Below are 14,468 nucleotides of genomic sequence, written 5' to 3'. Positions count from 1 at the left end.
TTTAAAGCCATGAGGCTTGATGAGATTATCAAGGGAGTATAGAGAGATGAGCCTTGAGCATATTTAGAGGTTGGAAAGTTAAGGAATAAGCAAAGGAGACTGAAAAAGGTGATCAGAGAGATGGAGGAAATTGCAGACAGTTTGGTCACCTGGGAGTCGAGTGATGAAAGTGTTTCAAGGAGAAGGGAGTAGTCAGCGATGTCTGATCCTATTCAGAAGTTAAGCAAGTTGTGAACATTGGATCTAGCAACATAGAGGTGATCTGGGAAAGCACACCTTCAGTAGAGTTATGGAGAAGAAAGGTCAGTTATAATGGATTCAGAAGAGAATGGGAGGAGAGAAATTTGTGACTCAAGGAGGTTTGCCACAAAGGAAAAGAAGGAACTAAGGTGGTAGCTAAAAGGAAATTGGGTCAAGAGAAGGTTTTTTATTTTTTAATGGGAGAATTAACTGTATATGTGTTTATTTAAAGGAGTGATTCAGTAGAGAGGGCAGAATGGATGATGTAGGAGAGAGAGGGAATGGATGTAAGGATGTAGGCAAGAAGGGATGGGCTCTTACCCACAAGTAGAGGGATTGGCCTTGTCTAGAAGCATGGACAGTTCATCCATAGCATTGGAGAAAAAGTAGGTATATGATCACAGATTCAGGTAGATTGGTAATACAGATGGTCCCCAATGACAGTGGTTCGACTTATGATTTTTTGGCTTTACAATGTTGTGAAAGCAATAGCATCCAGTAGAAACCTTACTTTGAATTTAGATCTCTTCCCAGGCTAGCAGTATGTGGGACCATCCTCTCTCATGATGCTGGGCAGAGACAGTGACCCACAGCTCCCCGTGAGGCATGATAGGAGAGTCAACAACTGATACAGTTACAGCCATTCTGTTTTTTACTTCCAGTAAGGTGTTCCACAAATTACATGAAGTTTTCAATACTTTATTGTAAAATAGGCTTTGTGTTAGATGGTTTTGCCCAACCGTAGGCTAATGTAAATGTTCTGAGCACGTTTAAGGTAGGCTAGGATAAGCTGTGATGTTTGTTAGGTTATGCATTTTCGACTTATGATATTTTCAACTTACGATGGGTTTCTTGAGACATAACCCCATTGTAAGTCGAGGAGGATCTGTAATTTTAAAACCCCTTAACAATTCATGGAGGTTTCTGATATAGCAGGCGCTATGCTAAGCACTTTGCATACGTGATTTCATACAATGACCCTTTGAGGTTAGTTGTCATATTGTTTCTATTTAACTTACAAGGAAATTGAAGCTTAAGGATGTTAATGTCATACAGCAAGTAAGTGACCGAACCAAGATTTAAACCCTTATCTGTCTGACTCTAGAACCTGTGCACTAACATATCAGCTTACGGTGGTTGTTCTCTTCCCATCCCTCCACCTCTTTTGCTGTGTATCTCTCTCTCTCTCATATATATATATATATATATATATATATATATATGTATCTCCCAAATAATCACCAAGCCGTGCCCATTTTACCTCCTAAATGCTTCTTGATTCTGAGTCCTCTTCTTTGCATTCTTACTATTCTTACCAGCCTTTGACGAGACCCATACAGCCTAAGTTGTATCTTCTGTGCAATCAGAGAATGGTCTATCTGAAGTGCAACTCTGACCGTGCTAGTTCCCTCCTCAAATATTTCTGTCACCACTTTGCCCTATGAGTTCAAACTCCTTAAACATGCTGAGCCTTCACTGTCTGGTTACTGCCTGTTTTTCCAGTCTCAAATATTGTTAGACTCCCCATAGTCCTCAAGCAATTTCTATCTTTTACTTATCAAGTGATATTCATAATGATGTGTTGACATGTTTGCCTCCACAACTAGGCCATGAATTCCTTGAGGGTAGGGATTGTATCCTATTTGTGTTTGTAATGTTTGTCTATAATAGTTTGTTGAGTGAATGTGTGAATGAATGAATGAATAGCACAGTTGTATAGTTTTTCCAAGGAAAAGAAAAGGAAGCATCTTATCCTTTTAGAGTTTTTAAAAAATGAGTGAATGGCTGTGGTTTCTGAAATTTTCTGAGCATAGGTAAGAGAATGCAAGAGAGAACTTATGACAGTTCATTATTCAAGACACATCAAGCAACTTCCTTGTACCAGGCACTTTAGTGGGTGCTAGGGATAGGTCGAGGCAGATAACAGGCAAGTAAACCAAAAAAGAAAGAAAGAAGAAAATTTGGGGGGAATGATAAAAGCTGCGATGGAAACAAAGCAGGGTGTTATGTAAGGAGTGCCTGAGCAGCTGCTTTAGATTAGCTCTAAGACAAGGCCTGAGGAGGTAATACTTACCTTGAGACCCGTATGACATAAGAAGGAAGCAACCACATGGAGTTTGGGGGACAGCAGCACAGGCAGAGGGGAGGAGCTGGTGCACGGTTCCGTCCTGAAGGCGGAGGAGAGCTTGGCAGTGAGTTTTTAGAGGTAGTGAGGAGTCAAAGCCCGTTAGGGCCTTGTAGGATGGGGGAGGACTTTGGATTATGGGGAGCTGTTCAAAGGTTTTAAGGTGGGGGGATGACCCGATCTGAGTTAGCGGGTACAAAGGTCACCCATCGCTCTGTGAAGAAAGGATTGTAAGAGGTAAGGGTACGAAATGAGTCAGGAAGGCGTTGCAGGTTAGAGAGAGGGTGTGGCTTGAGTCAGGGTGATGGCAGGGAAGGTGGAGAGAAGGGGTGCATTTGGGATACTTTGGAGAATGAATTTAGGTAATTTACTGATGGATTAGATGGAGGGGAGGAATAAAGGAGCAAAGGGTGACTGCTAAGTTTTTGGCTTGAGCAAAACGACGTGATAATCATGGCATTTACAGAGACGCAGCCGACTGGGTGGAAGGAGTAGGAAATCAGGAGTTCTGTTTTGGGCATTGTTCATTCTGAAATGCTTTGGGCATCAAACGGATGTATCACGGGAGTAGGCTAGAGATGTGAGCCTGGAGTCTGGTGGAAAGGTTGGGGCTAGAGATAAGAATTTGGTACTCAAGAACATTTAGAGGCTTTGGAGACTTTAGAAGTTAAAAAGAAACAGTGTGGTCTCGCTGAAACCAGAAGTTTCAGGACCGCTGGGGTCAGCCTGGTCAAATATGAGAAGTTAAGTAAGATGAGAACTGAGAAGTAACCATTGGGTTTGCCAACATGGAAGTTGTCTGTGAACTTGACAAAAATAGCAGTTTCCGTGAAGTGGTGGGAACTGAGCCCAAGTGGAACAAAGGGAGGACAGTTTTAGTTGTGGGAAGCAGAGTCTACAACCATAGATTACTCTTTCCAGAAGTTTTGCTATTGTCTTAACTACTTAGTGAAGGGCATAAGGCCTTTGGACAAGTCTCTCAACTGAAAATGGATGGTAGTAGCTCACAAATTAATGTGTTTTTGCCACAAGGTGTCACTAATTCTTTATTATCTTCTGGTAAGTAAAATTATTGCAGCACAAGCATACCTGGTATTAAGGAAATACTGTTTTTTTTTTTTTTTAAATCACATTTACAAAATAGGCCAATTAGAAGGCAGTTGTTTACACTGGGGAAAGGTTTCCTTTCAAGAGCCAGTCTCTCTAGAATATTCAACATCTGTGCCCAGGCCTAAAGGGACACATTGAACATGAGGCTGGGTATCAGAGGGCCAGGATTCTGGACTTAGAGCACTGGATTGAGAGAAGACTGGGGTGCAACTCCAGTTTTGCGCTCACTAGCCGTGTGACCTCAGGCAAAATTTATGATTCTTTGTCTTATTGTTTTTTTAATCTTTCATTATTATTTTAAAATAACAGTAGAGGCTCCTTTACCCATCTCGCCCAATTATTTTTACACGTCAAAAGAGATGTGTATAACAGAGATGCTTAGAAAATGGTGAAGTGCAATGTAAATACAAGATTTAAAACAATTTTTATAAAAATCATTTATGCCCAACTTTATAGCAATGTAGGTATAACGTTAGGCAGTTATATTAGTGTCAATACTGACTTTCAAATTAAAAAAAATAAAAACCAAATGTTCTGAAACAGTCTAGTATCTTTGGGTCTGCATGTCTTTATTTTAAAAAGTTAGACAGTCTTTATTATCTTCAATAAGTTCATATTATAAAGAGTTAAGATAATGGGATCAATGTACCTAATTTAAAGAAAGCAAAATTTTTTTTAAAATTACCAAAAAAAGAGGTATAATTTTTTAAAAAGAAATCTTCATTTTAAACATTTCAGAATGGTATTCTTTTAAAAGGCATTCTGATCTGGAATATATGTTAATTAAAACCTATTTTTACATAACTCTTCAGGAACATATGTATCACAATTTTATGGGTGTGTTTGCTAGTCATGTATAATGTATTTAATTTCTTTTAAACCCCCCCAAGTATGCCAATTCCTTTTAACCAAAAAATCTTAAGAACTATTACTGAATTTTTTCCCTGCATATGCATTAATTAATCAAAAGTCACTTTAGTTATCCATGAGATTTTATCTGAAAATAAATTCTGAGCTGAATTCCCTTGGCAGAAGCAGAAGCAAGTTTTATAAACTTTCTTATATTGAATGGATGGAATCTCTCTTCCCAGCCCTGAGATTATACTGAAATCCAGGAAATGCAGACACTAGCACTTAAGTCCCCTGTTTTGAGGGAAACATCTCAAAAGCAAAGACCATTCCCTTTCCTGGGAGACTGGTGTCTCCCTGCTCTCCGTACAGCTCACCCAAACATTGACAACATTGGTAGAATTGTGCTTTATTGTATATATGCCCCAGCTGTTTATGAATATTGTTAAATATTTAGATCTCTATAAGAAACTCTGATACAACATAGAGCATAACTAGGTCTTCTAAACTGTGTTCAAGGATATTTCCCAAAATTATAACATCCTTGTCCCTGAGATTTGTTTTAAAAGGACAGGGTTGGGGACTCTTGGTTTAAAATGGCATTGAATGAAGTGGGAATTTCTTCCAAGTACTAGCTACATATCTGTGGCAGCAGTGATAGGGTTTGTCCATTTCTGTTTAGAAGAGCGCAGTAGATGTAAGCAAGGGGCAGGGGGTAGAAGTTGTGCATAGCAGTCTGTTTCAGCTTGAGAAGGAGATTTAAAAGGCACCCAGGTAGACAACGAGTGAGGCCGGGGGGCAGTTATGATGCTGTTTGTTGGCAAAGCACCAAGTCTGGATTTATTCCCTTGCTGGAAGGTAAGAGGAGGAAGAGGAGAAACATGGAGCTTCTGGAAAAAGTGCTGTCAGACAGGGGAAAGGAAGTATGTATTTGGACAGTCAGAGGAAGACGCATCTCTAGAAGTGAGACAGTTTGGCATCCCTAAAGACATTGGCACCACCCATGAATAAAAGCAGGAAGCCACAAGAAAAAGAATGCTTGAATGACAATTAGATGCGATTGAAAGGGAGTGATATTATACGCAGAAATACTTTCTGAATGCCAGGGATTGTGCTGGGGGCTGAGATTAGGATGATGAATAAAATTGCCATGGTTCTTGCCCTCACGACTCTAGTGGGGTAACCAGGGGAACAGAAACTTCCAATCCTGTGTGATATGAGTGATAACAGGGTGGGACAGGGTGCAATAGAAGCACGAGGACCCCTAACCCATGCTGGGGGTCGTGGCAGGCTTCCTGTGTGACATGATGCTGGAGATCAGGCCGAATGAAATTGTAGGAGTTTGCCAGATGAAATGAGGGGGAAAGAATACCAGGTGTGAAGCCCAAGAGGTGAGAGAATGCCTAGAATCTTGAGGATCTGAGAGCTCAACGTGTCTGAATCAGAATATGAGGCAGGGGGTATTAAAAATATGTGATTAAAAGGAGATTAAACCTGCAGTTACAGAATTCAAATCCACATTATGGAGAATGTTGTTGAACGTCAAATGAGTGATTTAAAGAACCATCCTGAGAAATGTTCTCAGAACTAGAGGAAAGGATTAAAATATTGACCCAGCATGGGAGATGATAGGTATTGATATATAGGAGAGCAGATAACAATTCAACCTAAAACTCATATTCCTATGGGACCATAGAAGTAACAATGAAACATGTAATTTAACAAGTGTTCCCTGAGTTGAAAAAGTACTTGAATACACAGATCAAGATGGCTCTCCACAATCCAAGAAAAACTAATGGCAACATTTTTATACTACAGGGATATAGAAAACAGATCTTACGAGCATCCAGGCAAAAAGAAGCAAATTACCTTGCAAGAATGAAAATCCCACTGACCTTAGGCTTTTCTGCAACAAGATCAGAAGACAATTTAACAACATCTAATAGAGTTTTCAGGGAAAATGTTGGGAACAACCTCACCCTCAAAAATTCCATTATTTTTCAAGGCAATAGCATTTACTTTCAGACTTGCAAAGCCTTGCACCATAGACCATTCCTGACCCTCATTAAAAAATACTCACAAAAGAGCAGTCAAAATGAAGAACTCAGTAATGAGGAAATTATGATTCACAAGGACTTATGAGACCAACCTTACTCATTTTGGACCAAAATACAGCTACTTGGTTGACCTCCATGTGGTCTGGTCAGTTCTGGGGACTGAGGGTGAAGCTTGGCCTGCAGAACTTCCCTGAGCTATTCCTCCTGAGGCAACTCTCATGTTCCAGAAAATTTTTTTTTTTTTGCGGTACGCGGGCCTCTCACTGTTGTGGCCTCTCCCGTTGCGGAGCACAGCCTCCAGACACGCAGGCTCAGCGGCCATGGCTCATGGGCCCAGCTGCTCCGCGGCATGTGGGATCTTCCCGGACCGGGGCACGAACCCGCGTCCCCTGCATCGGCAGGCGGACTCTCAACCACTGCGCCACCAGGGAAGCCCCAGAAAACGTATTTCTTGCCTCACATGCTTTACCCCTTGTTTCAGAAGAAATGTCATGTTTGATGACCGCTTAAAACTGATTTCGTTTCCAACGTCTGCTAATATTGCCTTAGCTACTTACCTGGTTGAGATACAATGTCGAGAAGAACTAAACACTACCCTTTTCTCAGAACACAGTCGTGTAGCTTATTGATCATTTTCATGTCCAAGAGCTTGCGGTTCTTTTAATTGGGCAAGACTAGTAAACTGTGTATTAGCAGCCGTTGAGTCCTGAATCTTCGCCTTATCTCATCTGGGACTTGTGAATGTCCCTGTGTTACCTATGGTTGGAACCAGCATGTTCATTATATACATATGATGCTGACGTTTAGAAATGTAGCTTATTTCTTTTTCTGTTTCTTATAGAAAATCTCAGAAGCAGATATACAATTTATCATTTCCTTTTGATCAAGGAAGTTAGTGACTCATTTCAGTAAGACAGATATTCTTAAAGGCACAGAAAAAAACCTGAAAATCATAACATTTCTAGTTACTATTGCTGTGTAGCTAGTTCCCCCAGAAATGAGTGGCTTCAGTAATAACCATTGTCTCATGCTCCCAGATTTTGTGGGTCAGAAATTGGAACAGGCTGCAGTGGGGATGGTTTGTCTTTACTCCGTGAGGCCTGGGACCTCAGCTAGTAAGACTCAAACTGGAGATGATTTGACAGCTAGGGGCTGGAAACATCTGGAAGCTCTTCCACTCTCCTGTCTGGTGCCTGGGTTGTGATGACTTGAATACTAGGACCACTGAGCAAAACAGTTGCTAACTTGGCGAGACTCAAGGAAAGGGGACGTAGATCCCACTTTCAGTGGGAGGAGTGTCAAAAAATTTGTGGCTCTATTTTAGAAACTACCTGATAATAAATTGCTAACATTGGTTTTCTTTGGCTCACAGGTTTTGGAATGTTGCTATGGGTTGAATTGTGTCTCCCCACAAATTCATCTGTTAAAGTCCTAACCTTCAGTACTTTGGAAATAGGGTCTTTGCAGATACAATTAGTTTATTTAGAATGATGTCATACTGGAGTGGGGTGGGCTCCTAGTCCAACATGATTGGGGTCCTTTTAAGAAGGGGAGTTTGAACACAACCCCCCCCCCCCATACACACACCGGGAGAAACCCTGTGAAGCTAAAGACAGAGATTGGTATGGTGCTGCTACAAGCCAGGGGATGCCAGAGACTTCCAGGGAGCTACCGGAAGCTCGGGGAGAGGACTGGAATAGACTCCTTCACAGCCCCCAGAAGGAGCCAACCTGAGTAACACCATGAACACCGTGATCTTGGACTTCTAGCCTCCGCAACTATGAGACAATAAACTCCTGGTATTTAAGCCAATCGATTTGTTACAGCAGCCCTAGAAAACTAACACAGATGGTTTTTAGTTTCTTTATATTTTTCAATATTTTTCATATTTTTGACAAGGAACATATGTTTCTTTAAAAGTGAGGGAAATAGATTTATTTAATATAATAATTTCAATTTCTAGATTCCATAAAACATGGAAATATACTTTGGTTGTATCTGGGTAATGCAACTATAGGTAACTTTTTTTAAAATTCCTTCTACTTCTCTATACTGAAAGTGTTTTCTATCATAAGTGTGTGTCATTTTATTATGGGAGGGAAAAGAGACCGCAGGAAGCAGCCATTGAAAGTAGAAAGAGTAAGGACTTCAGGGAGATGACCCTGGGTCCTGCTCTGCTACTTAGTAATTCTGAGCCTGTTTCCTAATCTGAACATGGGAGGACTATTTCTCAGTGTTGCTGTGAGAGGTCAATGAACGAACACATCTGAAATCACCTAACCTGATGCCTCATAAGCTTCGCCTTCACTCTCTACAGTTTAACTGACAACCTCCATGACTGTGATTATGGGGGTGGGTGGAAAACTGAAGTAATTTAAGAGCTCATGCATGATTTTCCCCAATGGTTAGTGGGAGACTGAGGGCGTGAAAAGCTAGGGAGCCTAGAGGTGGCTTTTACTGTGAAGCAGAGTCCGCTTGAGCTAATAGTCTGTACTTACCCAGCTCCCTCCTAAGGCTTTGGGAACGGTCAAGGTCAAAAATGGATCAAATGGTCATGTGGCTTTGAAAAAACCTGCAAAAGGTATCTTAACTGCAGTCAGTTAGGACTGCGGCCTCCTTCCGCTCTGCCCCTCTGCCCTGACCCCCAGCCACTTGGATGGCCCTGGAGTGGCCATGGGGATGTGGGGCCTGGGCTAAGGGAAAGTTGACTTATGGATACATTTAATTTGGGTTCAGTGAGATGTATTTATGTGGTTTGCAGCCACCTCCTTGAATATGTAAGCTGTTAATAGCTAATCTGGGGTACAAGGGCCTTGCAGAGGTATTCCCACTGGCCACTGTGCCTACTCACCCAGCTTTTGAGACGAATAAGAACACATATAAGGGGCTTTCCTGGTGGCGCAGTGGCTAAGAATACGCCTGCCAATGCAGGGGACACGGGTTCAAGCCCCGATTCAGGAAGATGCCACACGCCGCAGAGCGACTAAGCACTCGCGCCACTTCAATGAGAAGTCCGCACACTGCAACGGAGACCCAGTGCAGCCAAAAATAGACAAATTTTAAAATATAGATTTAATATGTTAAAAAAAACACATGTAGGAACACTTTTTACAGAGCCTAGCACTGATGCAGTATGTGGGTACTGGAGGAGAAAAAAGGTTTGAGATACATGGAGCCAGAAAGTTGCCTGTGGAAAAAATTTCCAGATTTTACAGCTTCTATATGAAAGAAACTTGATAGAAATTTCTCCAAGTTTCACAACAGTCTTAAAAATTTAAATGACATCACCAATAATGAGTTGAGAAGCTGAAAAAATTATTCTAAACTATTAATGTTGACGAGAACACCATTTTAATCAAGTAAGCTAAAAAAAGTCAGATATAAGTTTTATTCTTTCTACACAAAATGTTACAAAATCTTCATAGGAAGAAGTGATTTAAAAGGGTATGCGGAAAAAATCTTATTAAAAAGTGATTAAAAAACTACAATGAGGTATCACCTCACACCAGTCAGAATGGCCATCATCAAAAAATCTACAGACAATAAATGCTGGAGAGGGTGTGGAAAAAAGGGAACCCTCCTGCACTGTTGGTGGGAATGTAAATTGATACAGCCACTGTGGAGAACAGTATGGAGGTTCCTTCAAAAACTAAAGATAGAATTACCATATGACCTGGCAATCCCACTACTGGACATATACCCTGAGAAAACCATAATTCAAAAAGAGTCATGTACCACAGTGTTCATTGCAGCTCTATTTACAATAGCCAGGACATGGAAGCAACCTAAGTGTCCATCAACAGATGAATGGATAAAGAAGATGTGGCACATATATACAATGGAATATTACTCAGCCATAAAAAGAAACGAAATTGAGTTATTTGTAGTGAGGTGGATAGACTGAGAGTCTCTCATACAGAGTGAAGTAAGTCAGAAAGAGAAAAACAAATACCATATGCTAACACATATATGTGGAATCTTAAAAAAAAAATATTCTGAAGAACCTAGGGGCAGGACAGGAATAAAGACTGCAGACATAGAGAATGAACTTGACATGGGGAGGGGGAAGGGTAAGCTGGGACGAGCTGAGAGAGTGGCATGGACATATATACACTACCAAATGTAAAATAGATAGCTAGTGGGAAGCAGCCACATAACACAGAGAGATCATCTCGGTGCTTTGTGACCACCTAGAGGGGTGAGATAGGGAGGGCGGGAGGGAGACACAAGAGGGAGGAGATATGGGGATATAAGTATATGTATAGCTGATTCACCTTCTTATAAAGCAATTATACTTCAATAAAGATGTTTAAAAAAGTGATTAAAAAGTGTATGCAGAAAAAGGAGCATTAATGAAATGTGTCTAGAGGTTGTTAATCAAAATACTAATATTTGAGGGGGGATTTTATTGTCAAACCACTGCTTCATTAAATTTATCTTATCTAATATGAACATTAAATTTATAATTTGTGCTTTGTTTCTCTATATAAATATTTGTATTCATTTTAAAATTTGTATAAGTTTGCATCCTTTTTCTCCAGAATGACAGAAGGCCCCTCACTACCTGGGTCTGGCTTAAAAGAGCCCAAGTTTCGGATTAATCCTTGTTCTTCTGCAAAGTTGTTACTTGAATCTGATGCTAATATTTAGCATTGTAGCTTCTGCTTTTCCATTTCCTACAGCAGAACTGAAAATTGGAGGAGCTATTTACCGATCATTTCCTTTTGATCTAAAAGGTTTCAGTGGCTCTGTCTAGTAAGAGTTTGAGGATTCTGTTCACCTAGTCAGAGTAAAACCATGACTCAGAGTGTGAGAAAATGGCTCTCATCTTCCCAGGAAGCTTTAAATATAAAAACATGTTGTGCTTTTGAATAAAAAGTACAATTTAAAGCCAGTGGATGGAAATTTCTTGTAAGAAGATATGAAAACCCCCTCACTCTTCCTATTCTTAAAATTAAGAGTTATTTTTGTCACGGGAGCTGAGACCTGAATACATTTTTGGAAATGAATTTGGCAGATTGTGATAAGGCCCATGAGTCTGTACATCTTTCCTTGGGGCAGCCCCTCCAGTACCCCCCTTTTGCACCCACTGTGCCACGGTGTCTTGCTGTTTCAAAACACAGGAAAAATGGACTTGCATAATAAAATTACTTTTGCACATATATGATTTTAATTTAAAGCCAGGAACTACTCTGTTGTTTTAAAAATATTTCAGGTCTGAAACTCTATTATGGATTTATTACAGAAAGAACATAAAACCAGTATCCAGCCTCGAGTATGGTCCTCAACCCCTATGCTGGTATGGAGAAAAAGAGCGCGTCTTCAGAGTATCCATGTTCAAATGCCGACTTCATTATGGGGCAAGTTACTAAATTTTCTCATCTATAAAGCGTAGATATTAATATTCACCCACAAAGTTGTGAGAATTAAATGAGACAGAGGTAAAAATTTTTAAAAAACCTTTCCCATCTAGTCCCCTGGCACCAAGAAGGAGCTAAGTAAATGCTTAAAGGAAAAGAAAGATAATGTCTTAAATCTCCTTCCAAAGAGTTTGGGATCTAGAATATAGCAGAAAAGAAGGATCAAAGGAAGAGGATTAAATCATGGAGCCCTTGAAGTTGATGAATGTTGAAGGAAGTTGTAGAAAGATGAGTGATTATGGTTTGGAGAAATTCTACTAAGATGTAAGCAGATAAATTATGTGTAAGGAACCACTGTTAGATTTTCCTGGTTGAATTAAAGTTTTCACATTCATTTGTTTGTTTGTTCTTTCATTAACTCAACAAACATGGAACGAACATTACAACATATGCCAGGAAGGTTTTAGGACGGGGAATACAAAGAGAAACGCAACCCGTTTTTGTCCTCAGAGAAGTTACAGTCTACATGCGGGAGAGTAACGTGACAACAATAAGGACTTTAAAATGTGGGGTACAGAAGAGGAAGGATCAGTTTTACATCAGAAAGGAGGCGGGCTCAGCGAGGGCTTCATGGCAGAGGTGATTCTTGAGACGAGAAAGTGTCTGCACAGCTTAGAAGGTGAGGAGGGTGGACGGTGTAGAGCGCAGGCAGAGGAGCCGGAGTGAACGAAGGCACAGGCATGAATCAGCTTTGCACGCGTGTGGGAGGGGTAGGTGGGGTGACGGCAAGCGGTGCAGGGGCGCCTGGAGCCGTGGGCTGGAGAAAGGGGCAGGGTCAGATGGTGGAGAACCTCACCTGCTACGCTTTGTGGCAGGGCCATGAGGGGCCCCATGAGCGGGTAACGACAGTGGCGATGGAGGGGACTCTAAGAACAAAGAGACCACCTCTAGTGGGCCTGGCAGGAGAGAGGAATGTGAAGGTTTTGATAAACACGATGAAGTGAGGTTTGGAAGGTGAGGCTTCCCATCACTGCTCGCTGTATCAGTTGCAGGGGGAGCACACCTGAGGCGTCGAGCAAAAAACAGCACAAAATTAAGCACAAAACTGAGCATTTCGGCCCGGAAGACAGCCTCTCAGATCACTCTAAGGGATGGCTCCCAAGAGGTAAGGGAGGAGCCAGGATATAGAGGAGTTTTGCAAGAAAGACCAGGTATTCAGAACATCAAAAGATTACTGTTAATTAAAGAAAACGTGCTTTTCTATATATGGGAAGATGCAGGAGTCTGGGCTTATTGAAATCCTTCCTTTGATAGGTACCTTAGGACCAGTATCCTGCTTTTCTCCAGCCTGAATCCCTTCAGGGTGCACAGCTGGGGGCAGCTGCAGTGGCTACTGGCTTGATGGCCACAACATCCTTTGTATAATGATACGTCAGGCAAAATTTTTTCATCAACAGAGGCAAGGATATTAAATAAGATGACATGTTTAAAGCCTGGGCATTTGATGATACAGTCTACTATAGACTACAGTAGACTGTAGTTTAAATTTTGCCTAATTTCTAACTCTTTGATCTCTAAGAATGGCCGGAAAATTTGAAAAATGACTATCTCTGCTATGGGGTTGCATAGTCAGATACCAATGTTCACAAATTAGATCTGAAACATGACTCAAACAATTTGTTTAAAAAATGATGTAACAAGAGGAACTGCACACATGCAAATGAACACCTGTGAAAATTCTTAGGCAAGAGCTGCTAAGTTTAGCAACATCAGTTTAGCAATTTGAGAGAAGGAATCTCTTTTGGGGCCAAATGCCCAGTTTTACAGATTGCTTTGCTTCTTGGCTCTGCTGGAATGTTTGTTGAACACACAATTCCTGTCTTTAAAGGAGTTATTGAATTTTATAATTAATAATCCTGGAAGGAATACATTTAGATCATGTGCATCTCATTGTGTTCTGAGGCCTGCAGATGTCTGCTGTACCTTTCAGGATTTAGACATATAAACCTCGCTGTATAAAATTTTTCTTAGCAACTAAGTGCATGCAATTCAAGTGTCATGTTACCTACAAGTCTGCCAGAAACGAAGCTACACTTTTTCTTATTTCCAATACAATGAAAACCCCATCACTTTTTGCTGCAGATTCACAGATAAAAATAATTGGGCTCACGAATGAAATGCCCAGGTGACTTCCCTGTCACTCTACAGAGAGAGCCCCCACTTGACATGTTTCTGGTTCCTTAAGACTTTAAAATATTTTTCTTTCTTTTTTCTTTTTTTTCATACTTTCCTAAAACTAAAAAAAGAAAACATGGAAAGAAAAAAATAGAAGATATATACCAAGAAAATATTAACCAAAATAAAGCTGATATTGACACTGTTAATATTATACAAAATAACATCAAGAAAAAGCAGCATTAAGGACATTATAAAATGATTAAAGATTCAATTCATCAAGAAGTTATAACAATTCTGAACTTGTATTCTTTTTTTTATTTAAAAAAATTTTTTTGATTACCAAAGCAAAGACACTTATAAAGCAAATACAATCTGCAATAATAAATACATCTGCAATAGATGCTAAATATCATTAAATTATTATATAATTTAGACAGTAAACATGGTCTATTTTTGCTTCTTTCCAATAGAATACATTTGATCACTTTTTTTTTATACAGCAGGTTCTTATTAGTCATCCATTTTATATACATCAGTGTACACATGTCA

The sequence above is a fragment of the Leucopleurus acutus genome (assembly GCF_964270905.1).
Source record: "Leucopleurus acutus genome assembly, chromosome: 15".
In the NCBI taxonomy this organism is placed as follows: Eukaryota; Metazoa; Chordata; class Mammalia; order Artiodactyla; family Delphinidae; genus Leucopleurus; species Leucopleurus acutus.
Note: the sequence above shows the minus strand (reverse complement) of the source record.